The 7,116-nt window shown below is 34.6% G+C and overlaps 1 non-coding gene across 1 annotated transcript; it reads right to left on the reverse strand.

Moving 5' to 3' along the window:
• Window positions 1-4,695: 4,695 nt before the first annotated feature.
• LOC117161799 (U6atac minor spliceosomal RNA) lies at window positions 4,696-4,802 on the reverse strand. Its single transcript, XR_004465083.1, has one exon. It is a non-coding gene; the product is annotated as a U6atac minor spliceosomal RNA (small nuclear RNA).
• Between the last annotated feature and the right edge of the window lie 2,314 nt (window positions 4,803-7,116).

A 7,116-nucleotide genomic window follows, 5' to 3' on the forward strand; every position in this document is an offset into this window, starting at 1 on the left:
CGTTTACTCCAAATAATTGGAAGGCTTCACCAAAATTGCTTTTATTATCTATAGCCGTTGCAACAATTTTGTCTTCAGCAATATCATACGTATCGTACATACTATATCATACGTTTCTTGGATCAGTTAATTCTATCTGTACCGTGAACTCTACGGAATCTTCAACATGCTAATGCAATGGACTCTTTCTTTAGATTATTAATTATTCCAACGTGCTATCATTCCAAAGAAACTTTTCTTTTCATTTGAACGTATGTTAACGATTGTGAATAAAAATTGCACGTTTCGTGTATCATTAAAAAATCTTTTTTATTATTTATGTGTTCAATTCCAATTCGTCGACTAGGAGAAGGATGACTTAAAACGTGCAATCCACACGATGATGTTTATATTATTGAATATGATCAAAAAAGAGTCATGAGAGTCAAGAGATCAAAAAATATAATATTTTACATATACATTTTATAACGTCATCTTCAAATTGCTCTTGCGCTATATATTGCGGATTTTGTAATTACCTTCTCATGACAAAATCCGCAATCACTTAGTTGCCAACCCAATATATGAAATGCTTAATCCTCCCCCTAATAGTTTGAGGTTGAAAATTCTACTGTGCTTAAGTGACTATTGCTGTAACACCGTATCAGATAGAAATATTATAATAATCTAACATCGAGGAATTGGAACTGAAGCTTCATTTTAAATTAATCTCACACGAATACAATCAGTTTGCTATATAAATTCGTAATATTAATATCCGTTAATACAAATATCAAGTGTTTCATGATCGAAGACATTCGAGGTTGTAGAAATATCGAATTGACCGTAATATGCAAACAAACATATAAAATATCTGAGGTGATCGTCGGCGAAGGTGCCCACAAGAAATACTATTGATTTTCAACAATAACGTTTATTAAACTCTTAACAAGAAGAGAGACTAGACAGAATAAAAAGGAGATACGTGAGATGGATTCTAGGCTTAGACACAACAACGCCGAATTACATTTTGCAAGATAGAGGAAATAAGAGAAAAGGCACTGAAAAGAGCAGTAAGGTATGAGCCTTAGAATCGAAGAAGGAATTAGTAAAGGAGTGTATAAAGGAGAGAGAAAGGAAGTGGGGAAAAGGGCCAAGAAGGGAAAAGAGCAAGGAAAAGAAAGATGAGGTTACAGGAGGCGAGAGAGGGAAGGACACAAGTGGCGGCAGGAGATGGACAAGAAAGGATGACAGCAAACCAAATCATAGATGAAAGAGGGAAGAGAGAAACAGACGAGAGGGAGAAAAGGATAAGGGAATCTAAGTACAATAGATATTACAGGAACATAGCAAAAGAAGGGCTATCAAAATATCTAGAAGGAAAGATGAAATGGAAGTATAGTAGCAAGTTGTAGATGTAGTAACGAAACCACGGCAAGGGAACACTGGAAAGAGGAGGAAGAAAGAGGATTTGCAGATTATGCAAAAAGGGAGAGGAGGACTTATATACATATTAGAGGAATGTGAGATAACAGGAGGAGCAAGGAACATGGTAGAAACACTAAATGAGACTGGAGAAGGACTGGCGGAACTGAAAGCGATAATAGAGGAGAGAAGAGCAGCAGAAGAGGGGAGGAACGACAGGGAGGGGGCGCAACAAGGAAGCAAAAGCCAAAGACGGAAAGAGCACTTAGTTACAAGCGTTAGATATAAGTTAGAACATGGAGATAGATCAAGTAAGGTGCAATAGATAGGTATAAGCAGTTGTATATAATTATAGAAGAGCTAGTGTAAGAGATATATAAGTGATGTAAGGGCATTATATAAGAAATGTAAACCAAAAGTCGTCCAAAGCCGAAAGGTATGGACTAAGAATAAATAAATAAAACTTTTAACAATTAACAACAAATAACGATTAACCACGATTAACGATTGCGGCGGCACGTGTCACGGAACTTTCCAACGGCTTCGTGATACAAAGCGTTACGCCGTCAAAGCGCAACACCGACGTGCACAATGTGCCATCGATTTCTTCCGCCGAATTCTCGGAAGAGCATACGCGCGCCAGCCGCTGCGGCAGATCTAATGAACTCACGCTAGTGGGGATATCGATGAGCAACGAAGGGAAGAACCCGTTCGATCTGGAACAAAAAGGACATTCTACCCCGAACCACGAAGCGCGAATGGCGAAGAGAAACGACTCGGCTATTTTCAAGAGATCCGTTAATCGCCGCTGTTGTTAATCGTCGTCAAGCGTCAACTGTTGTTAATGTTATCATTGTTATCAAAGTGTTATTCATTGTTATCGAGTGATAGACGTTAATAAACGTTATTGGTTGAACATACTTGAGTGTACCTCCAGTACCTATTACACCGTACACCTCAAATCAATAAAAAAAATGGAGTGATGGATAAAACAGTGCACAATTTTTCTCTACAATTGTTCCTTAACACCAGAACTACCGATAGTTAACACGAAACTATTTCTACCAAAACCAGTGAAAATGACTGGTCTTTAAAAAATACGTAATAATAGAACAGTTTTATATTTATTGATTTATTACTTTCTTACAGAAGCAATTCCATGTTATGTAGTAGATTTTTGGTATTATTGATCCATCCGGGAACATAATCTCTAAACGAGAGTTGACACATTTATAAAAATGTCGAACCAGTCATTTTGACTGCTTGTGGTATTTCTAGCGTTAGCATCTAGCGATCGATCTGAAATTTTCCTGATAACTGATATCATCATATCGAATGATACGCGGTAAAAACTTGAAAAACGTGTGGGAAGTTGTGAAACTGGTTAATTGAAGTTCGATAAACAGATTGCAGGACCCTTTCACGCTTTGACAAGTAGCAGTCATTTTAACTGCTATTGGTATACGTAGCCTTGATACAAAATTATTTTGAGTTTGGATACATAAAAAACAAAATAAAATTCATTATATTATTCTTTTAGTTATCGTTGCGAAAGTCATTGCATCATTGCGGAAAGAAAATATAACATGAAGTAGGAATTCTAAAATAAAATTGTAAAACCAGTCAATTTCACTGGTGTGGTAGTTCTAGTGTTAACTTCAGCTAGGATAGAGTTTTAGTCCCTTTCGATTATTTTATTAGAATCATCTTGTCAATAAGATATCTGAAATAAAATAGTTGTTACGATGTTTAGAGGGTGAAGCAAATCTCTGCTTGAGTTCAATTTTCTTGATTACATTTACAAAAGTATGAATTTTCATAAAAATTCGCAGTCTCGTAGAAATGTAAACCCGGCTGAATAACATCGATATGCAAATGAGGTCAATCCTTATGAAAACATAAGAAGAAAATATAGAATCTTCGTTTTCGATAAAATCAAATTCAAAAATGTATCAAATATATATACTTAAATATTGTTAATTCCGGATTGGACGGGTGTAAATAATCGACAAGAAGTTATATAACATGTGAAAATAAGTCAAAAATGAAAAAAATACAATTTCTTTAAAAGACGCATCGCTTATGAGACAAATAAATTCGGAAGTTTATCGTACTCGTATACTAGGACAATTTTTAATTAAATATATCCAAATCCTAATTTCATAAAAATGAAGCCATTTTCGCAGATAAAGTAACTTCCTGCTGATTGTTTGTTCATACCCAGTCTATAATTAGCCACGTTCAAGTATACTTGACAAATTTTCAGACTCGCTTGCTTGGAAACTAAACCACGGACGAAAAATTTGTATCATATATTCTCTTACTATCTTTTCACATGGAACCATCCCATGGTCGTCTGTAAAGGTTATTCGACCGAATCCTGTGAACTGAACAAGATGCAAACAGTTCCCATACTATTGAACTTTAAAACAACTGATTTCAAGCTAATCGAACGATAAATCGTAACCGCGAGAATGCGATTAGGTCACATTGGTATTAGGGTACTTCGTCAAAGACAACCCTTGGACCTTAAGGGAGTGCCCTGAATTACAACGTTCTAAAACAGCGTCTTTTTGTGATTTTTTTACAATGGAAAGAAAGAAATAAAGTTATTGAATTGTGTGGCATGCTTTTATATATATTTAACAAATACGAAAAAAATTTTTTTTAAATAAATAATGAATCCAATCCAATGGCTTTAAAATTAGTGTACTCACAGGTTATAATTTCTTATATTTAATTACAATATTTGCATTGACTATTTTATGCTTTGTTAGGGCATACGAAAATTATGTTGATGAAATAAAATAAATAAATAAGATAAAAAACATAAAATAATATAAAAGGAAATTAAGTAATATGTGATAATATAAATAAAATAAAACAAAATAATTAACTAACCAATTTACAAATAGAAACTTTCGAAAAAATTCAAAGAAATATGTTTACTGAATTTGATCCAGAATGTCGGTAGGCGCCACTTTTTATCCATCAGTATGTATCCAAGTTTTGACTATGATTATATTGTTCAAGTTTGGAATTTGATAATTAGTAGTGTAAATTTTGTCAGTTGCATATAAAATTTTTTTATGTATTTCGTTTTTGATTACATGATGTCAATGGATCAAACATCTAGATTCGCGTCTAATATATCGTTCGAAATCCAATGCTCAAAAGGATGTAAAGATCATTTGTCACAAAAAATTTTGGTAAAGATTATTCGCCAGTGAGAAAAAATTATTGGCACCTGCGTTATCCGGAAGGATAGCGGAATCCCTCCGCGATCCTTCCAAAAAGATCTGGTAAGTGTTGTCGAAAGGCGACAGTGCCTTATCATTTATATGTGTGTTCCAGCCTTGTATACGGGAGCGTTAAACGTCTCTCCTTTCACACTACAAAAAAAATTTTTTGTTTTACGTGGAGGAAATCTTCATAGACACCTTACTACCCTAAGTGTAGGTGGGCAGAAGGTAGTGCCGGATTCTTACCGGCTAAAACCTCCACGGACGGGACGACAGTGGGGACTAGTGTTGTGCGAGTTGACCGTCGAGCCGCTGTGTGCTTAACACCAAGCACGTTTAACCAAGTACTCCCAGAAAGTGCATCCATCCACACCACACGCAAGGGAGGGGCTGGCCGCTTGCATGTGTAGTATTCCTTTAATAAATGCTGTATGTTTCTTTTAATAAGAAACTTCCATTCTCTGGGAAGTGTTCGGCTGCTCCTCTGTATGCCGCGGATTCGAACTCGCGACACGCCGTCTTCAGTTCTGGGCTTTAACGAGCGTAGCGCCTGCCCCGCCGAGCTTCTAGCTGATTGGAAAGTATTTGATTCTTAATGTGGCAATGTATATCATAGGAAGTGTTCTAATTAGCCTCTTGAGGGAGATGTACTTTTTTCATAGCCCTCTCAAAATATAAGGGGTAAAGGTAAATAATTCCCTTAATTAAATCATTATTATTAAATCTATTATAAAGCTCTTAATATATTTTTGCTGCTATTATATTTCTTGTAGTAAGAGTGTTGAGAGGCAAGGAGAGGATCCTGAGTGCCCTACGTAATGAGGAAAATTTAGTTTTGGGCCATGTGCAAAGGTAAGGTCAGAGTCTAACGGTTCACTGTCAGGTAGCGTGGAATGACGTGGATTTGGGTATGGCTGTTGTCACAGCATCGTCACCGAACTTCACTGGTTCATCGTCCTCAGATCAGTCAACATATCTTCGTTAGTTGTCATCCTTAGATAAGTCAACATCTTCTTGACTGATTTTCCATCTTTAGATCAGTCATCTGTTTAACTTATATCTATACGCACCTGGCATAACTTTCTATGTCGATAAAGTTGCTGCAATAAAGTATACGTTGTAACTTGTTATTCTCAGTGTTATAATCAATTCAACTACCTCTATTGGCCTAAACGAAATAGAGAATCGATCATTTCGTGACGTCGATTGTCTAATTGTAACGAGAATTTACGACTCCCGTTGGCGCGCTTCCTCGCGATCGCGTCTCCCCGCGAACGATCGATCAGTAACTATAAGATATAATTTATTATTATCTACAGTAAAACAATATTGCATTCAAAAAGATAATGTGACAATTTGTTTTAAATTCATTAATTCATATTTACTATACGACAGAAGTTAATTCAAAGCACAACTACCTTTGGAAATATTTAAATTTCTGCCATCGGTAGTTTTTGTTGCGGTAAATTTTTCATTAAAGAATATCATCTAATGCGATATATTTTAACTAAATTTAAACGTGTCTTCGCAAACCATGTACCTGTTAATAGTCTCTCTCCATGTGTTTATATGACATAAATATTAATACAGTGAATTATAAATATTACATTGTCCGAAAAGTTTCTTTCGTTTTATAAGGAAATAATAGAGCCACAACATTTTTTGCTTTGTATTTATTTATTGAATTACGTATAAATGATGTATGTTCTAACAGAACAAAATGAATTTTAATTTATATGTAAAAATTCGTAATTCCCTCCTTTCCAATATGTCACATTAATAACTTAATTATTGTATTTGTCGTTTCAGGTGGGTAACATTGAAATTTGTTATGGACATCTCGTTGATCACGTCGGATTGAAATAACTAAGTCATAACTGAAGGTACTGTCGTTATTAGTACGTTTGTTTATTGTTATATCAATAATTTCATTACAGTAATAGGACGCTTGATTCATAAATATTATAGGAATGCTAAAGGCAAAATACGAAAAGTTTAGAATTATGAACATAGTGTACAGTTAAAATGTTCTGCAGCAGTAATCGATAATTATGTGGAAGTAATAATTAAGAAATTTATTTCATTCGATATCTAAGACCAAATAACAATACTTCTTAAATTATAGCAGCGATATGGAATATGAAATTGTTTTCAATTCAATTACCAACTAAAATTATAGTAAAATAAATATAGATAATAATAATAAAGAAATATAGAGAGAAAAAATATATGTAATAAAAAAGTTAGTAGCATTTCCTAAATATCTATTGTGAAAAACCTATTGACTAAGCACAACTATGATACAGAGAAGTAGGTATAAGTATATATTTTTTTTAATACCCAGAAACACTGCTGCAGGGCACAATTTTTTCTTCTCTAGGTCTTGGCTGATTTTGTGTGCTATCCGATGATATTGTTCTGTTGAATGTCGCTTCCGAAAACCGAATTGATAATCCGACGTTATTTTCGA

Source organism: Bombus vancouverensis, chromosome 18 (genome assembly GCF_051014615.1).
Source record: "Bombus vancouverensis nearcticus chromosome 18, iyBomVanc1_principal, whole genome shotgun sequence".
NCBI classification, from domain to species: Eukaryota; Metazoa; Arthropoda; class Insecta; order Hymenoptera; family Apidae; genus Bombus; species Bombus vancouverensis.